Genomic DNA, 19,277 nt, shown 5'->3' with positions numbered 1-19,277 from the left:
TTGGCCTCTGCTCCCACAGCCGAAGAGCCAGGGCAAAAAACTTCAGCTGTGCCTCTTCTGCAGAAAGTCAGCTTTGCAACGGTGCCATCCACATTGCTGTCGCTCCTCCATTTCCCAACTCAAAGTCCATTACAATGGAACCTCTTTGGCACCCGTGCTCGGCTGCCCTGCATCCCAGGGAGGAGCACGAACGGTTGGCCTCTGCTCCCACAGCCAAAGAGCCAGGGCAAAAAACGTGAGCTGGGCCTCTTCTGCAGAAAGTCAGCTTTGCAACGGTGCCATCCGCATTGCTGTCACTCCTCCATTTCCCAACTCAAAGTCCATTACAATGGAACCTCTTTGGCACCCGTGCTCGGCTGCCCAGCATCCCAGGGAGTACAGCACGAACGGTTGGCCTCTGCTCCCACAGCCGAGGAGCCAGGGCAAAAAACTTGAGCTGTGCCTCTTCTGCAGAAAGTCAGCTTTGCAATGGTGCCATCCGCATTGCTGTCGCTCCTCCATTTCCCAACTCAAAGTCCATTACAATGGAACCTCTTTGGCACCCGTTCTCTGGGCTGCCCAGCATCCCAGAGAGTAGAGCACGAATGGTTGGCCTCTGCTCCCACAGCCAAAGAGCCAGGGCAAAAAACTTGAGCTGTGCCTCTTCTGCAGAAAGTTAGCTTTGCAATGGTGCCATCCGCATTGCTGTCGCTCCTCCATTTCCCAACTCAACGTCCATTACAATGCCACCTCTTTGGCACCCGTGCTCAACTGCCCAGCATCCCAGGGACTAGAGCTCGAATGGTTGGCCTCTGCTCCCACAGCCGAAGAGCCAGGGCAAAAAACTTGAGCTGTGCCTCTTCTGCAGAAAGTCAGCTTTGCAACGGTGCCATCCGCATTGCTGTCGCTCCTCCATTTCCCAACTCAAAGTCCATTACAATGGAACCTCTCTGGCACTCGTGCTCGGCTGCCCAGCATCCCAGGGAGTAGAGCACGAATGGTTGGCCTCTGCTCCCACAGCCGAAGAGCCAGGGCAAAAAACTTGAGCTGTGCCTCTTCTGCAGAAAGTCAGCTTTGCAACGCTGCCATCCGCATTGCTGTCGCTCCTCCATTTCCCAACTCAAAGTCCATTACAATGGAACCTCTTTGGCACCCGTGCTCGGCTGCCCAGCATCCCAGGAAGTAGAGCACGAATGGTTGGCCTCTGCACCCACAGCCAAAGAGCCAGGGCAAATAATTTGAGCTCTGCCTCTTCTGCAGAAAGTCAGCTTTGCAACGGTGCCATCCGCATTGCTGTCGCTCCTCCATTTCCCAACTCAAAGTCCATTACAATGGAACCTCTTTGGCACCCGTGCTCGGCTGCCCAGCATCCCAGGGAGTAGAGCACGAACGCTTGGCCTCTGCTCCCACAGCCGAAGAGCCAGGGCAAAAAACTTGAGCTGTGCCTCTTCTGCAGAAAGTCAGCTTTGCAACGGTGCCATCCGCATTGCTGTCACTCCTCCATTTCCCAACTCAAAGTCCATTACAATGGAACCTCTTTGGCATCCGTGCTCGGCTGCCCAGCATCCCAGGGAGTACAGCATGAACGGTTGGCCTCTGCTCCCACAGCCGAAGAGCCAGGGCACAAAACTTGAGCTGTGCCTCTTCTGCAGAAAGTCAGCTTTGCAATGGTGCCATCCGCATTGCTGTCGCTCCTCCATTTCCCAACTCAAAGTCCATTACAATGGAACCTCTTTGGCACCCGTGCTCGGCTGCCCAGCACCCCAGGGAGTAGAACACGTACGTTTGGACTCTGCTCCCACAGCCGAAGAGCCAGGGCAAAAAACTTGAGCTGTGCCTCTACTGCAGAAAGTCAGCTTTGCAACGGTGCCATCCGCATTGCTGTCGCTCCTCCATTTCCCAACTCAAATTCCATTACAATGGAACCTCTTTGGCACCCGTTCTCGGCTCCTCAGCATCCCAGGGAGTAGAGCACGAACGGTTGGCCTCTGCTCCCACAGCCGAAGAGCCAGGGCAAAAAACTTGAGCTGTGCCTCTACTGCAGAAAGTCAGCTTTGCAACGGTGCCATCCGCATTGCTGTCGCTCCTCCATTTCCCAACTCAAAGTCCATTAAAATGGAACCTCTTTGGCACCCGTGCTCGGCTGCCCAGCATCCCAGGGAGTAGAGCGCGAACGGTTGGCCTCTGCTCCCACAGCCAAAGAGCCAGGGCAAAAAACTTGAGCTGTGCCTCTTCTGCAGAAAGTCAGCTTTGCAACGCTGCCATCCGCATTGCTGTCGCTCCTACATTTCCCAACTCAAAGTCCATTACAATGGAACCTCTTTGGCACCCGTGCTCGGCTGCCCAGCATCCCAGGGAGTACAGCACGAACGGTTGGCCTCTGCTCCCACAGCCGAAGAGCCAGGGCAAAAAACTTGAGCTGTGCCTCTTCTGCAGAAAGTCGGCTTTGCAAGGGTGCCATCAACAGTGCTGTCGCTCCTCCATTTCCCAAATCAAAGTCCATTACAATGGAACCTCTTTGGCACCCGTGCTCAGCTGCCCAGCATCCCAGGGAGCAGAGCACGAACGGTTGGCCTCTGCTCCCACAGCCGAAGAGCCAGGGCAAAAAACTTGAGCTGTGCCTCTTCTGCAGAAAGTCAGCTTTGCAACGCTGCCATCCGCATTGCTGTCGCTCCTCCATTTCCCAACTCAAAGGCCATTACAATGGAACCTCTTTGGCACCCGTGCTCGGCTGCCCAGCATCCCAGAAAGTAGAGCACGAATGGTTGGCCTCTGCACCCACAGCCAAAGAGCCAGGGCACAAAACTTGAGCTGTGCCTCTTCTGCAGAAAGTCAGCTTTGCAACGCTGCCATCCGCATTGCTGTCGCTCCTCCATTTCCCAACTCAAAGTCCATTACAATGGAACATCTTTGGCACCCGTGCTCGGCTGCCCTGCATCCCAGGGAGGAGCACGAACGGTTGGCCTCTGCTCCCACAGCCAAAGAGCCAGGGCAAAAAACGTGAGCTGGGCCTCTTCTGCAGAAAGTCAGCATTGCAACGGTGCCATCCGCATTGCTGTCACTCCTCCATTTCCCAACTCAAAGTCCATTACAATGGAACCTCTTTGGCACCCATGCTCGGCTGCCCAGCATCCCAGGGAGTACAGCACGAACGGTTGGCCTCTGCTCCCACAGCCGAGGAGCCAGGGCAAAAAACTTGAGCTGTGCCTCTTCTGCAGAAAGTCAGCTTTGCAATGGTGCCATCCGCATTGCTGTCGCTCCTCCATTTCCCAACTCAAAGTCCATTACAATGGAACCTCTTTGGCACCCGTTCTCTGGGCTGCCCAGCATCCCAGAGAGTAGAGCACGAACGGTTGGCCTCTGCTCCCACAGCCAAAGAGCCAGGGCAAAAAACTTGAGCTGTGCCTCTTCTGCAGAAAGTTAGCTTTGCAATGGTGCCATCCGCATTGCTGTCGCTCCTCCATTTCCCAACTCAACGTCCATTACAATGCCACCTCTTTGGCACCCGTGCTCAACTGCCCAGCATCCCAGGGAGTAGAGCACGAATGGTTGGCCTCTACTCCCACAGCCGAAGAGCCAGGGCAAAAAACTTGAGCTGTGCCTCTTCTGCAGAAAGTCAGCTTTGCAACGGTGCCATCCGCATTGCTGTCGCTCCTCCATTTCCCAACTCAAAGTCCATTACAATGGAACCTCTCTGGCACTCGTGCTCGGCTGCCCAGCATCCCAGGGAGTAGAGCACGAATGGTTGGCCTCTGCTCCCACAGCCGAAGAGCCAGGGCAAAAAACTTGAGCTGTGCCTCTTCTGCAGAAAGTCAGCTTTGCAACGCTGCCATCCGCATTGCTGTCGCTCCTCCATTTCCCAACTCAAAGTCCATTACAATGGAACCTCTTTGGCACCCGTGCTCGGCTGCCCAGCATCCCAGGAAGTAGAGCACGAATGGTTGGCCTCTGCACCCACAGCCAAAGAGCCAGGGCAAATAATTTGAGCTCTGCCTCTTCTGCAGAAAGTCAGCTTTGCAACGGTGCCATCCGCATTGCTGTCGCTCCTCCATTTCCCAACTCAAAGTCCATTACAATGGAACCTCTTTGACACCCGTGCTCGGCTGCCCAGCATCCCAGGGAGTAGAGCGCGAACGCTTGGCCTCTGCTCCCACAGCCGAAGAGCCAGGGCAAAAAACTTGAGCTGTGCCTCTTCTGCAGAAAGTCAGCTTTGCAACGGTGCCATCCGCATTGCTGTCACTCCTCCATTTCCCAACTCAAAGTCCATTACAATGGAACCTCTTTGGCATCCGTGCTCGGCTGCCCAGCATCCCAGGGAGTACAGCACGAACGGTTGGCCTCTGCTCCCACAGCCGAAGAGCCAGGGCACAAAACTTGAGCTGTGCCTCTTCTGCAGAAAGTCAGCTTTGCAATGGTGCCATCCGCATTGCTGTCGCTCCTCCATTTCCCAACTCAAAGTCCATTACAATGGAACCTCTTTGGCACCCGTTCATGGCTGCCCAGCACCCCAGGGAGTAGAACACGTACGTTTGGACTCTGCTCCCACAGCCGAAGAGCCAGGGCAAAAAACTTGAGCTGTGCCTCTTCTGCACAAAGTCAGCTTTGCAACGGTGCCATCCGCATTGCTGTCGCTCCTCCATTTCCCAACTCAAAGTCCATTACAATGGAACCTCTCTGGCACCCGTGCTCGGCTGCCCAGCATCCCAGGGAGTAGAGCACGAACGGTTGGCCTCTGCTCCCACAGCCGAAGAGCCAGGGCAAAAAACTTGAGCTGTGCCTCTTCTGCAGAAAGTCAGCTTTGCAACGGTGCCATCCGCATTGCTGTTGCTCCTCCATTTCCCAACTCAAAGTCCATTACAATGGAACCTCTTTGGCACCCGTTCTCTGGGCTGCCCAGCATCCCAGGGAGTAGAGCACGAATGGTTGGCCTCTGCTCCCACAGCCGAAGAGCCAGGGCAAAAAACTTGAGCTGTGCCTCTTCTGCAGAAAGTCAGCTTTGCAAGGGTGCCATCCGCATTGCTGTCGCTCCTCCATTTCCCAACTCAACGTCCATTACAATGGAACCTCTCTGGCACTCGTGCTCGGCTGCCCAGCATCCCAGGGAGTAGAGCACGAATGTTTGGCCTCTGCTCCCACAGCCAAAGAGCCAGGGCAAAAAACTTGAGCTGTGCCTCTTCTGCAGAAAGTCAGCTTTGCAACGCTGCCATCCGCATTGCTGTCGCTCCTCCATTTCCCTACTCAAAGTCCATTACAATGGAACCTCTTTGGCATCCGTTCTCTGGGCTGCCCAGCATTTCAGGAAGTAGAGCACGAATGGTTGGCCTCTGCTCCCACAGCCGAAGAGCCAGGGCAAAAAACTTGAGCTGTGCCTCTTCTGCAAGTCAGCTTTGCAAGGGTGCCATCCGCAGTGCTGTCGCTCCTCCATTTCCCAACTGAACGTCCATTACAATGCCACCTCTTTGGCACCCGTGTTCAACTGCCCAGCATCCCAGGGAGTAGAGCACGAACGGTTGGCCTCTGCTCCCACAGCCGAAGAGCCAGGGCAAAAAACTTGAGCTGTGCCTCTTCTGCAGAAAGTCAGCTGTGCAACGCTGCCATCCGCATTGCTGTCGCTCCTCCATTTCCCAACTCAAAGTCCATTACAATGGAAAATCTTTGGCACCCGTGCTCGGCTGCCCAGCATCCCAGGGAGTAGAGCACGAACGGTTGGCCTCTGCTCCCACAGCCGAAGAGCCAGGGCAAAAAACTTGAGCTGTGCCTCTTCTGCAGAAAGTCAGCTTTGCTACGGTGCCATCCGCATTGCTGTCGCTCCTCCATTTCCCAACTCAAAGTCCATTACAATGGAACCTCTCTCGCGCCCGCTCTCGGCTGACCAGCATCCCAGTGAGTAGAGCATGAATGGTTGGCCTCTGCTCCCACAGCCGAAGAGCCAGGGCAAAAAACTTGAGCTGTGCCTCTTCTGCAGAAAGTCAGCTTTGCAACGGTGCCATCCGCATTGCTGTCACTCCTCCATTTCCCAACTCAAAGTCCATTACAATGGAACCTCTTTGGCATCCGTGCTCGGCTGCCCAGCATCCCAGGGAGTACAGCACGAACGGTTGGCCTCTGCTCCCACAGCCGAAGAGCCAGGGCACAAAACTTGAGCTGTGCCTCTTCTGCAGAAAGTCAGCTTTGCAATGGTGCCATCCGCATTGCTGTCGCTCCTCCATTTCCCAACTCAAAGTCCATTACAATGGAAAATCTTTGGCACCCGTGCTCGGCTGCCCAGCATCCCAGGGAGTAGAGCACGAATGCTTGGCCTCTGCTCCCACAGCCGAAGAGCCAGGGCAAAAAACTTGAGCTGTGCCTCTTCTGCAGAAAGTTAGCTTTGCAATGGTGCCATCCGCATTGCTGTCGCTCCTCCATTTCCCAACTCAAAGTCCATTACAATGGAACCTCTTTGGCACCCGTTCTCTGGGCTGCCCAGCATCCCAGAGAGTAGAGCACGAATGGTTGGCCTCTGCTCCCACAGCCAAAGAGCCAGGGCAAAAAACTTGAGCTGTGCCTCTTCTGCAGAAAGTTAGCTTTGCAATGGTGCCATCCGCATTGCTGTCGCTCCTCCATTTCCCAACTCAAAGTCCATTACAATGCCACCTCTTTGGCACCCGTGCTCAACTGCCCAGCATCCCAGGGACTAGAGCTCGAATGGTTGGCCTCTGCTCCCACAGCCGAAGAGCCAGGGCAAAAAACTTGAGCTGTGCCTCTTCTGCAGAAAGTCAGCTTTGCAACGGTGCCATCCGCATTGCTGTCACTCCTCCATTTCCCAACTCAAAGTCCATTACAATGGAACCTCTTTGGCATCCGTGCTCGGCTGCCCAGCATCCCAGGGAGTACAGCACGAACGGTTGGCCTCTGCTCCCACAGCCGAAGAGCCAGGGCACAAAACTTGAGCTGTGCCTCTTCTGCAGAAAGTCAGCTTTGCAATGGTGCCATCCGCATTGCTGTCGCTCCTCCATTTCCCAACTCAAAGTCCATTACAATGGAACCTCTTTGGCACCCGTTCATGGCTGCCCAGCACCCCAGGGAGTAGAACACGTACGTTTGGACTCTGCTCCCACAGCCGAAGAGCCAGGGCAAAAAACTTGAGCTGTGCCTCTACTGCAGAAAGTCAGCTTTGCAACGGTGCCATCTGCATTGCTGTCGCTCCTCCATTTCCCAACTCAAAGTCCATTACAATGGAACCTCTCTGGCACCCGTGCTCGGCTGCCCAGCATCCCAGGGAGTAGAGCACAAACGGTTGGCCTCTGCTCCCACAGCCGAAGAGCCAGGGCAAAAAACTTGAGCTGTGCCTCTTCTGCAGAAAGTCAGCTTTGCAACGGTGCCATCCGCATTGCTGTTGCTCCTCCATTTCCCAACTCAAAGTCCATTACAATGGAACCTCTTTGGCACCCGTTCTCTGGGCTGCCCAGCATCCCAGGGAGTAGAGCACGAATGGTTGGCCTCTGCTCCCACAGCCGAAGAGCCAGGGCAAAAAACTTGAGCTGTGCCTCTTCTGCAGAAAGTCAGCTTTGCAAGGGTGCCATCCGCATTGCTGTCGCTCCTCCATTTCCCAACTCAACGTCCATTACAATGGAACCTCTCTGGCACTCGTGCTCGGCTGCCCAGCATCCCAGGGAGTAGAGCACGAATGTTTGGCCTCTGCTCCCACAGCCAAAGAGCCAGGGCAAAAAACTTGAGCTGTGCCTCTTCTGCAGAAAGTCAGCTTTGCAACGCTGCCATCCGCATTGCTGTCGCTCCTCCATTTCCCAACTCAAAGTCCATTACAATGGAACCTCTTTGGCATCCGTTCTCTGGGCTGCCCAGCATTTCAGGAAGTAGAGCACGAATGGTTGGCCTCTGCTCCCACAGCCGAAGAGCCAGGGCAAAAAACTTGAGCTGTGCCTCTTCTGCAAGTCAGCTTTGCAAGGGTGCCATCCGCAGTGCTGTCGCTCCTCCATTTCCCAACTGAACGTCCATTACAATGCCACCTCTTTGGCACCCGTGTTCAACTGCCCAGCATCCCAGGGAGTAGAGCACGAACGGTTGGCCTCTGCTCCCACAGCCGAAGAGCCAGGGCAAAAAACTTGAGCTGTGCCTCTTCTGCAGAAAGTCAGCTGTGCAACGCTGCCATCCGCATTGCTGTCGCTCCTCCATTTCCCAACTCAAAGTCCATTACAATGGAAAATCTTTGGCACCCGTGCTCGGCTGCCCAGCATCCCAGGGAGTAGAGCACGAACGGTTGGCCTCTGCTCCCACAGCCGAAGAGCCAGGGCAAAAAACTTGAGCTGTGCCTCTTCTGCAGAAAGTCAGCTTTGCTACGGTGCCATCCGCATTGCTGTCGCTCCTCCATTTCCCAACTCAAAGTCCATTACAATGGAACCTCTCTCGCGCCCGCTCTCGGCTGACCAGCATCCCAGTGAGTAGAGCATGAATGGTTGGCCTCTGCTCCCACAGCCGAAGAGCCAGGGCAAAAAACTTGAGCTGTGCCTCTTCTGCAGAAAGTCAGCTTTGCAACGGTGCCATCCGCATTGCTGTCACTCCTCCATTTCCCAACTCAAAGTCCATTACAATGGAACCTCTTTGGCATCCGTGCTCGGCTGCCCAGCATCCCAGGGAGTAGAGCACGAACGGTTGGCCTCTGCTCCCACAGCCGAAGAGCCAGGGCACAAAACTTGAGCTGTGCCTCTTCTGCAGAAAGTCAGCTTTGCAATGGTGCCATCCGCATTGCTGTCGCTCCTCCATTTCCCAACTCAAAGTCCATTACAATGGAAAATCTTTGGCACCCGTGCTCGGCTGCCCAGCATCCCAGGGAGTAGAGCACGAATGCTTGGCCTCTGCTCCCACAGCCGAAGAGCCAGGGCAAAAAACTTGAGCTGTGCCTCTTCTGCAGAAAGTTAGCTTTGCAATGGTGCCATCCGCATTGCTGTCGCTCCTCCATTTCCCAACTCAAAGTCCATTACAATGGAACCTCTTTGGCACCCGTTCTCTGGGCTGCCCAGCATCCCAGAGAGTAGAGCACGAATGGTTGGCCTCTGCTCCCACAGCCAAAGAGCCAGGGCAAAAAACTTGAGCTGTGCCTCTTCTGCAGAAAGTTAGCTTTGCAATGGTGCCATCCGCATTGCTGTCGCTCCTCCATTTCCCAACTCAACGTCCATTACAATGCCACCTCTTTGGCACCCGTGCTCAACTGCCCAGCATCCCAGGGACTAGAGCTCGAATGGTTGGCCTCTGCTCCCACAGCCGAAGAGCCAGGGCAAAAAACTTGAGCTGTGCCTCTTCTGCAGAAGGTCAGCTTTGCAACGGTGCCATCCGCATTGCTGTCGCTCCTCCATTTCCCAACTCAAAGTCCATTACAATGGAACCTCTCTGGCACTCGTGCTCGGCTGCCCAGCATCCCAGGGAGTAGAGCACGAATGGTTGGCCTCTGCTCCCACAGCCGAAGAGCCAGGGCAAAAAACTTGAGCTGTGCCTCTTCTGCAGAAAGTCAGCTTTGCAACGCTGCCATCCGCATTGCTGTCGCTCCTCCATTTCCCAACTCAAAGTCCATTACAATGGAACCTCTTTGGCACCCGTGCTCGGCTGCCCAGCATCCCAGGAAGTAGAGCACGAATGGTTGGCCTCTGCACCCACAGCCAAAGAGCCAGGGCAAATAATTTGAGCTCTGCCTCTTCTGCAGAAAGTCAGCTTTGCAACGGTGCCATCCGCATTGCTGTCGCTCCTCCATTTCCCAACTCAAAGTCCATTACAATGGAACCTCTTTGGCACCCGTGCTCGGCTGCCCAGCATCCCAGGGAGTAGAGCACGAACGCTTGGCCTCTGCTCCCACAGCCGAAGAGCCAGGGCAAAAAACTTGAGCTGTGCCTCTTCTGCAGAAAGTCAGCTTTGCAACGCTGCCATCCGCATTGCTGTCACTCCTCCATTTCCCAACTCAAAGTCCATTACAATGGAACCTCTTTGGCATCCGTGCTCGGCTGCCCAGCATCCCAGGGAGTACAGCACGAACGGTTGGCCTCTGCTCCCACAGCCGAAGAGCCAGGGCACAAAACTTGAGCTGTGCCTCTTCTGCACAAAGTCAGCTTTGCAATGGTGCCATCCGCATTGCTGTCGCTCCTCCATTTCCCAACTCAAAGTCCATTACAATGGAACCTCTTTGGCACCCGTGCTCGGCTGCCCAGCATCCCAGAAAGTAGAGCACGAATGGTTGGCCTCTGCACCCACAGCCGAAGATCCAGGGCACAAAACTTGAGCTGTGCCTCTTCTGCAGAAAGTCAGCTTTGCAACGCTGCCATCCGCATTGCTGTCGCTCCTACATTTCCCAACTCAAAGTCCATTACAATGGAACCTCTCGGGCACTCGTGCTCGGCTGCCCAGCATCCCAGGGAGTAGAGCACGAATGGTTGGCCTCTGCTCCCACAGCCGAAGAGCCAGGGCAAAAAACTTGAGCTGTGCCTCTTCTGCAGAAAGTCAGCTTTGCAACGCTGCCATCCGCATTGCTGTCGCTCCTCCATTTCCCAACTCAAAGTCCATTACAATGGAACCTCTTTGGCACCCGTGCTCGGCTGCCCAGCATCCCAGGAAGTAGAGCACGAATGGTTGGCCTCTGCACCCACAGCCAAAGAGCCAGGGCAAATAATTTGAGCTCTGCCTCTTCTGCAGAAAGTCAGCTTTGCAACGGTGCCATCCGCATTGCTGTCGCTCCTCCATTTCCCAACTCAAAGTCCATTACAATGGAACCTCTTTGGCACCCGTGCTCGGCTGCCCAGCATCCCAGGGAGTAGAGCACGAACGCTTGGCCTCTGCTCCCACAGCCGAAGAGCCAGGGCAAAAAACTTGAGCTGTGCCTCTTCTGCAGAAAGTCAGCTTTGCTACGGTGCCATCCGCATTGCTGTCACTCCTCCATTTCCCAACTCAAAGTCCATTACAATGGAACCTCTCTGGCACCCGTGCTCGGCTGCCCAGCATCCCAGGGAGTAAAGCACGAACGGTTGGCCTCTGCTCCCACAGCCGAAGAGCCAGGGCAAAAAACTTGAGCTGTGCCTCTTCTGCAGAAAGTCAGCTTTGCAAGGGTGCCATCCGCATTGCTGTTGCTCCTCCATTTCCCAACTCAAAGTCCATTACAATGGAACCTCTTTGGCACCCGTTCTCTGGGCTGCCCAGCATCCCAGGGAGTAGAGCACGAATGGTTGGCCTCTGCTCCCACAGCCGAAGAGCCAGGGCAAAAAACTTGAGCTGTGCCTCTTCTGCAGAAAGTCAGCTTTGCAAGGGTGCCATCCGCATTGCTGTCGCTCCTCCATTTCCCAACTCAACGTCCATTACAATGGAACCTCTCTGGCACTCGTGCTCGGCTGCCCAGCATCCCAGGGAGTAGAGCACGAATGTTTGGCCTCTGCTCCCACAGCCAAAGAGCCAGGGCAAAAAACTTGAGCTGTGCCTCTTCTGCAGAAAGTCAGCTTTGCAACGCTGCCATCCGCATTGCTGTCGCTCCTCCATTTCCCAACTCAAAGTCCATTACAATGGAACCTCTTTGGCATCCGTTCTCTGGGCTGCCCAGCATTTCAGGAAGTAGAGCACGAATGGTTGGCCTCTGCTCCCACAGCCGAAGAGCCAGGGCAAAAAACTTGAGCTGTGCCTCTTCTGCAAGTCAGCTTTGCAAGGGTGCCATCCGCAGTGCTGTCGCTCCTCCATTTCCCAACTGAACGTCCATTACAATGCCACCTCTTTGGCACCCGTGTTCAACTGCCCAGCATCCCAGGGAGTAGAGCACGAACGGTTGGCCTCTGCTCCCACAGCCGAAGAGCCAGGGCAAAAAACTTGAGCTGTGCCTCTTCTGCAGAAAGTCAGCTGTGCAACGCTGCCATCCGCATTGCTGTCGCTCCTCCATTTCCCAACTCAAAGTCCATTACAATGGAAAATCTTTGGCACCCGTGCTCGGCTGCCCAGCATCCCAGGGAGTAGAGCACGAACGGTTGGCCTCTGCTCCCACAGCCGAAGAGCCAGGGCAAAAAACTTGAGCTGTGCCTCTTCTGCAGAAAGTCAGCTTTGCTACGGTGCCATCCGCATTGCTGTCGCTCCTCCATTTCCCAACTCAAAGTCCATTACAATGGAACCTCTCTCGCGCCCGCTCTCGGCTGACCAGCATCCCAGTGAGTAGAGCATGAATGGTTGGCCTCTGCTCCCACAGCCGAAGAGCCAGGGCAAAAAACTTGAGCTGTGCCTCTTCTGCAGAAAGTCAGCTTTGCAACGGTGCCATCCGCATTGCTGTCACTCCTCCATTTCCCAACTCAAAGTCCATTACAATGGAACCTCTTTGGCATCCGTGCTCGGCTGCCCAGCATCCCAGGGAGTACAGCACGAACGGTTGGCCTCTGCTCCCACAGCCGAAGAGCCAGGGCACAAAACTTGAGCTGTGCCTCTTCTGCAGAAAGTCAGCTTTGCAATGGTGCCATCCGCATTGCTGTCGCTCCTCCATTTCCCAACTCAAAGTCCATTACAATGGAACATCTTTGGCACCCGTGCTCGGCTGCCCAGCATCCCAGGGAGTAGAGCACGAATGCTTGGCCTCTGCTCCCACAGCCGAAGAGCCAGGGCAAAAAACTTGAGCTGTGCCTCTTCTGCAGAAAGTCAGCTTTGCAATGGTGCCATCCGCATTGCTGTCGCTCCTCCATTTCCCAACTCAAAGTCCATTACAATGGAACATCTTTGGCACCCGTGCTCGGCTGCCCAGCATCCCAGGGAGTACAGCACGAACGGTTGGCCTCTGCTCCCACAGCCGAAGAGCCAGGGCACAAAACTTGAGCTGTGCCTCTTCTGCAGAAAGTCAGCTTTGCAATGGTGCCATCCGCATTGCTGTCGCTCCTCCATTTCCCAACTCAAAGTCCATTACAATGGAACATCTTTGGCACCCGTGCTCGGCTGCCCAGCATCCCAGGGAGTAGAGCACGAATGCTTGGCCTCTGCTCCCACAGCCGAAGAGCCAGGGCACAAAACTTGAGCTGTGCCTCTTCTGCACAAAGTCAGCTTTGCAATGGTGCCATCCGCATTGCTGTCGCTCCTCCATTTCCCAACTCAAAGTCCATTACAATGGAACATCTTTGGCACCCGTGCTCAGCTGCCCAGCATCCCAGGGAGCAGAGCACGAACGGTTGGCCTCTGCTCCCACAGCCGAAGAGCCAGGGCAAAAAACTTGAGCTGTGCCTCTTCTGCAGAAAGTCAGCTTTGCAACGGTGCCATCCGCATTGCTGTCGCTCCTCCATTTCCCAACTCAAAGTCCATTACAATGGAACCTCTTTGGCACCCGTGCTCGGCTGCCCAGCATCCCAGGGAGTACAGCACGAAAGGTTGGCCTCTGCTCCCACAGCCAAAGAGCCAGGGCAAAAAACTTGAGCTGTGCCTCTTCTGCAGAAAGTCAGCTTTGCAACGGTGCCATCCGCATTGCTGTCGCTCCTCCATTTCCCAACTCAACGTCCATTACAATGGAACCTCTTTGGCACCCGTGCTCGGCTGCCCAGCATCCCAGGGAGTAGAGCACGAACGGTTGGCCTCTGCTCCCACAGCCAAAGAGCCAGGGAAAAAAAGGTGAGCTGGGCCTCTTCTGCAGAAAGTCAGCTTTGCAACGGTGCCATCCGCATTGCTGTCGCTCCTCCATTTCCCAACTCAAAGTCCATTACAATGGAACCTCTCTGGCACTCGTGCTCGGCTGCCCAGCATCCCAGAGAGTAGAGCACGAATGTTTGGCCTCTGCTCCCACAGCCGAAGAGCCAGGGCAAAAAACTTGAGCTGTGCCTCTTCTGCACAAAGTCAGCTTTGCAATGGTGCCATCCGCATTGCTGTCGCTCCTCCATTTCCCAACTCAAAGTCCATTACAATGGAACCTCTTTGGCACCCGTTCTCTGGGCTGCCCAGCATCCCAGGGAGTAGAGCACGAATGGTTGGCCTCTGCTCCCACAGCCAAAGAGCCAGGGCAAAAAACTTGACCTGTGCCTCTTCTGCACAAAGTCAGCTTTGCAACGGTGCCATCCGCATTGCTGTCGCTCCTCCATTTCCCAACTCAACGTCCATTACAATGCCACCTCTTTGGCACCCGTGCTCCAGTGCCCAGCATCCCAGGGACTAGAGGACGAATGGTTGGCCTCTGCTCCCACAGCCGAAGAGCCAGGGCAAAAAACTTGAGCTGTGCCTCTTCTGCAGAAAGTCAGCTTTGCAACGGTGCCATCCGCATTGCTGTCGCTCCTCCATTTCCCAACTCAAAGTCCATTACAATGGAACCTCTCTGGCACTCGTGCTCGGCTGCCCAGCATCCCAGGGAGTAGAGCACGAACGGCTGGCCTCTGCTCCCACAGCCGAAGAGCCAGGGCAAAAAACTTGAGCTGTGCCTCTTCTGCAGAAAGTCAGCTTTGCAATGGTGCCATCCGCATTGCTGTCGCTCCTCCATTTCCCAACTCAAAGTCCATTACAATGGAACCTCTTTGGCACCCGTGCTCGGCTACCCAGCATCCCAGGGAGTAGAGCACGAACGGTTGGCCTCTGCTCCCACAGCCGAAGAGCCAGGGCAAAAAACTTGAGCTGTGCCTCTTCTGCAGAAAGTCAGCTTTGCAACTGTGCCATCCACATTGCTGTCGCTCGTCGATTTCCCAACTAAAGGTCTATTAGAATTGAACCTCTTTGGCGCCCGCTGTCAGCTGACCAGCATCCCAGGGAGTAGAGCATGAATGGTTGGCCTCTGCTCCCACAGCCGAAGAGCCAGGACAAAAAACTTGAGCTGTGCCTCTTCTGCAGACAGTCAGCTTTGCAACGGTGCCATTTGCGTTGCTGTCGCTTCTCGATTTTCCAACTAAAAGTCCATTAGAATGGAACCTCTCTGGCGCCCGCTCTCGGCTGTCCAGCATCCCAGGGAGTAGAGCACGAATGTTTGGCCTCTGCTCCCACAGCCAAAGAGCCAGGATAAAAAACTTGAGCTGTGCCTCTTCTGCAGACAGTCAGCTTTGAAACGGTGCCATCCGCATTGCTGTCGCTCCTCGCTTTCCCAACTAAAATTCCATTAGAATTTAACCTCTTTGGCGCCCGCTCTCAGTTGACCAGCCTTTTCCAGGGCACACAGGCAGCAGTAGGTCAGGCTTCTCTAACATGGGAAAAGCTCAAGCCACAAGTATACAGCACGGTTTCTTTCTTTAAAGAACCCGAATTTCTCAGCATACAGGGAGTGTCTCCTTCCTGACCATCAGCATTGTGCCTCCAACCACATCTTTCGGTCGCTCTGTACATGTGAGCAGCGTTCTGGTACCATGGGCTTTCAAAGGGACACTCCATCCCTTACGCTAATTGCAGCCCATGTGTTGCACCCGCCTAAAATAATGAAGCAGTGGGATAGCAGGCACAGCATCCTGAGATCAGAAATGACTGGGAAAGAGTGGAAAAATGATTAGGTTGGTTCTGGAAAGGGTGCTCAAAGGATGTTTCCCAGAGAGTTTTACAACTTACCTCAGAGGTTTGCAGGCCATTTCATTTAAATCCTTTGGCTGAAAAGGAGGTTGCTTTCCATAATGCTCTATAATCCTGCTGCTAAATTTACACAAACATGGAGCCTGGCCAACTGTCAAGGCTAATCTATGGGAATTGTCTATGTGCTGTAGATCAATCCAAGAGGACTCTGGCAAGTGTAACTTTAGCTAAAGAGGGTGCTGCTTGCTTGCTGCAGCCCTACTCCAGAAGTAGCTGTCCCTACACTGATAGCTACACGTGTATTTCTATCTGCTCTCCTTTCCACATTAGAGATCACCCAAGGAGAAGGTGTTGCACCCAAGGCACAGATAGCAAGACTGCTATTTTCTGCTCACTTTCTTTCCACAGTCCCGGGTTTTTGCATGAATTACTTGTGAAAGCCTTTCCTGTATTTCCAAAGGCTACAACCCTCTTCTCTTCCCCAAGGGATGGATGATGTTATCAGAAAGTAGGACACATTTGGCTCTGTCCTACCTTCCAATGGGCCTGGAGCAGTTCTCACAGATGGCAGGATGCTAATAATAACATGGGCCGTCCTCCTGCATCACAAACAGCAAAATGAGGCACTTGGAGTTCCCTGGAGGATGCTCATGTAGACCAGAGGGAAGCAAGAGAAAAGACCATATGCGGCAGCATCTTCTGGCCAGTAACTGAAACAGTATGAACGGTGAGGGGAGCCAAATGGAGGCCTGCTAAGCCTGGGTGACCAGCCACAGAGTCTGCCTTCAGGAGGTACCTGCTGATTCTGCTGCTGAACACATTCCAGCTGGCTCTTCCCTAAGTAACTCACTGCCTCAGTGCTGACAGCAGAAAACCCTTTGTCAGTAGAGGAAACGGCTCTGACTCAAAAGCACCGAGGGAATGGAGCTGGTGAGTAATGTGGTGCTGTTTACGTACAGTCACATTGCTGACTACGATGGTTGTAGTTTCTTCTACCAGTTTCTTTTTCCTTTGGCACGTTCTTCTGTGCCTGCTTATTCCTCAAGTTTAACCACTTCCTCACTGGCTGGTGCTAAACTCAGCCAGAAGCGCCCTGCCAGGAATTGTTAATTCCCTTAAAATAAACCAAATAAATGCCAAGCTATTGGGTATTTACCTGATGTGCTGACTCCTCACTCAGGACTCCTCAGCCTTGTCTTAGCAGCAATCATACTGCAAGTGACTGCAGGACTCTGAAGTGCAGCTGCTGAGAGGCTCCAGGCATGTTTACTCCAGACCTACACGTAACCAAAGGCAACGACACTCTCTCAGCACAAGACCTGCCTGCTCAGTACCACATCTTGTTTATTGAACAAGCCAAAAAACTCTCGGTTTTGATCAATATTTTATGTTAATTTTCTACTTGAAACAAAATCTTAGCCACATTTCCTAAGGAAACACAGCACATGCAGTTATCTGATCCCACTGGCGAGCCAACCTCCTCCTCCTTCCCATTATTTTGAAACCCAAAAGACAATTTCTGCTACAGTCAAGAATAGGGGACAAGTTTCATAGCTCCTACAAGTTTTGTAGTTAGCATAACAACAGAAAGCTGCATTAGTGCCCATGCAGTGAGCAAGACTGAAAAACTCAGTCTGATTCCAGAGAACTGACACAGAAGTGATCTATAACATTGTCATCTCAAGTTCTCTCACTCACAGAATTCCTTGTTTCAGTTTTGTTCCTCTGTCTTTTAGGGAAAGGCAAGCAAAAATGGATACTTCCACTGGACCTTTCCAGCCCAATGACTATCAGGCAGTTTCAAGCATAAGCCTCCATCTCACAGTCCCTGGAATAGAGAGCATGAACTCACCTACCAAACACTTGCTGACTTTCAACCATTTCCTCTCAGCAGAATAGTAAGACGAAGGAAAAATATTCAAGTCTTTACTTATTTAAGAGTCTAAAAGTCAAGCCTTTCCTGTTTGCAGCCCATACCACAGCCACATCTGCACATACACATTTACTAACTGCAAGTACGCTGGTGTACACGTATTTTGGAGAGGAGCAGCATCGCATAATAAAGCTCTGTCAACAGTATACTCTGTACTTGTAATCCCCCTATAGAAAAATACGTGCAGGTTTCATCCCTTTCATTCTCTTTAGCAAAGTGAGCCAGTTTAAAACTGCATCCTGTGGTCAAGGCAGTTACAGCAAGTTGATACAACCCTGGTTTATATTATCTGATTAGTGCCACGTAAGACACAGTCTGTGCAGTGTCTGCCATAATGCAAACAGAATCCTGAGCCATGCTTGGAGGTATATCAGCAAAAAGAGACATAGCATTTATATGACAAACTGGCAGAACTGCCATGGATGGCTTATAAACAGCTGTAAATGACCCAGTTGTTCCAGACTTCTACACATGGTTGTGTAACTATATCTAATAGATGTGAAAGTAATGATTATCCTTGGCAGACTACAATTTGGACTGCTACTTAGAGAGCATACCATTTAATAAGCTACTTTACTTCATGGAGACTTGCAATTCTCCACACAAGTACCTTAATATAACATGATCCTTGCTATAGTACAAGAGTTCACTTGCACTGGAATATCACAGGGTACTGAGTTATTATGCTTTGCAATTCCCACATTCCAGTATTTCCCACTATCCCAATATAAAAACAAGTTAGAGAGAAAGGTGGGGGTGCTGATCCAGGAAAATGGCGAAGTTCTCTGCCTGCATGATCCCAGCAGACATGAGTACAACAGACAAGCTTGTGATGTACAGCCCCAGCATCATGCTCCTCAAGAGCAAGAGAGGTTTTATATCAAACTACAGAGACATAAAACCTAACCTAAGCCTTAGTGGATAAAAATGGGTAAGGTACCCTTGGGCAGTTCGTGTATTTAGCATCTAGAACAAAAATGCAATCTGTAGGATTAAATGAGACAAAATCAAGGCAGAATAAAGCTCAAAACTGGAATCAGACGTACAGCATTGATAAATTAGCAGGGCATGCTCCTGCTGCCCTTTTATAAAGTCTTTTTCTCTGTGTAATTCCAAAGGCATCCCAACCCTTCAGCAGCCAGCAATCTCCTGGAAATATGCAAACTGATTACCATTCTTCCCTAGACAGGAAACCAGGAAGCTTGGGCTGAGAGTCAGAAAGAGAAGCTCTAGGGCTGACAGAGAACACTAGCATAGACAATTAAAACAAATGTGATGAGGGAGGGAAAAAGACATGGACCTGACTTCAAAGGTGCTAAATCGCTCAGGCCTCAGCCCTTCATCTGTGCATCCTTGTGCAGGGAATGCTTATTGCTATTTCAGAACCCCCCAAATGCACTCTGCCTATTTAACAAACCTGCAAGCCAGATCAACACTCTGTCTTCTCTTGCTTGGTTAGTTCCTAAGGCTCATGGCCAGACATCCTCCTCCTCCAAATCCTGACAATAGGCTGCAAGAGAGTCCTACTGGTCTTGGTTAAAAGCAACTGCTGCCTATTTAAAGCATGAAAAGGACAGAACACGTTTTTAATATATTTGATCAAAGTTGCCTACTGTTAACATATGGTTTGGGGGAAAAAAAAAGCACTATAAAATTGTGCTAACCACATGTGTCTGCAAGACTTCAAGAGCTCGCAGAATGCCACCAGTTCTCCGACAAGATTAATGCACTTTTAACTGTGGGCGTACCCTTTCCTTAAAATACCAGCACAAAGATCCAGACAACTTCCACACCAAAGGCTAAGGAGCTCCAGAGGCTTTGAGTTTATCGCCATCTAGTGACAAGAGTAAAGTCATACACAGAACTTCAGGCACATTCTTTGTGTGGAGCCACTTGTCCCTCCTGCAGC

The sequence above is a fragment of the Psittacula echo genome (genome assembly GCF_963264785.1).
Source record: "Psittacula echo genome assembly, chromosome: 17".
Taxonomy (NCBI): Eukaryota; Metazoa; Chordata; class Aves; order Psittaciformes; family Psittacidae; genus Psittacula; species Psittacula echo.
The sequence above is the reverse complement of the archived record's forward strand: the minus strand, read 5'-3'. Positions refer to the sequence as shown.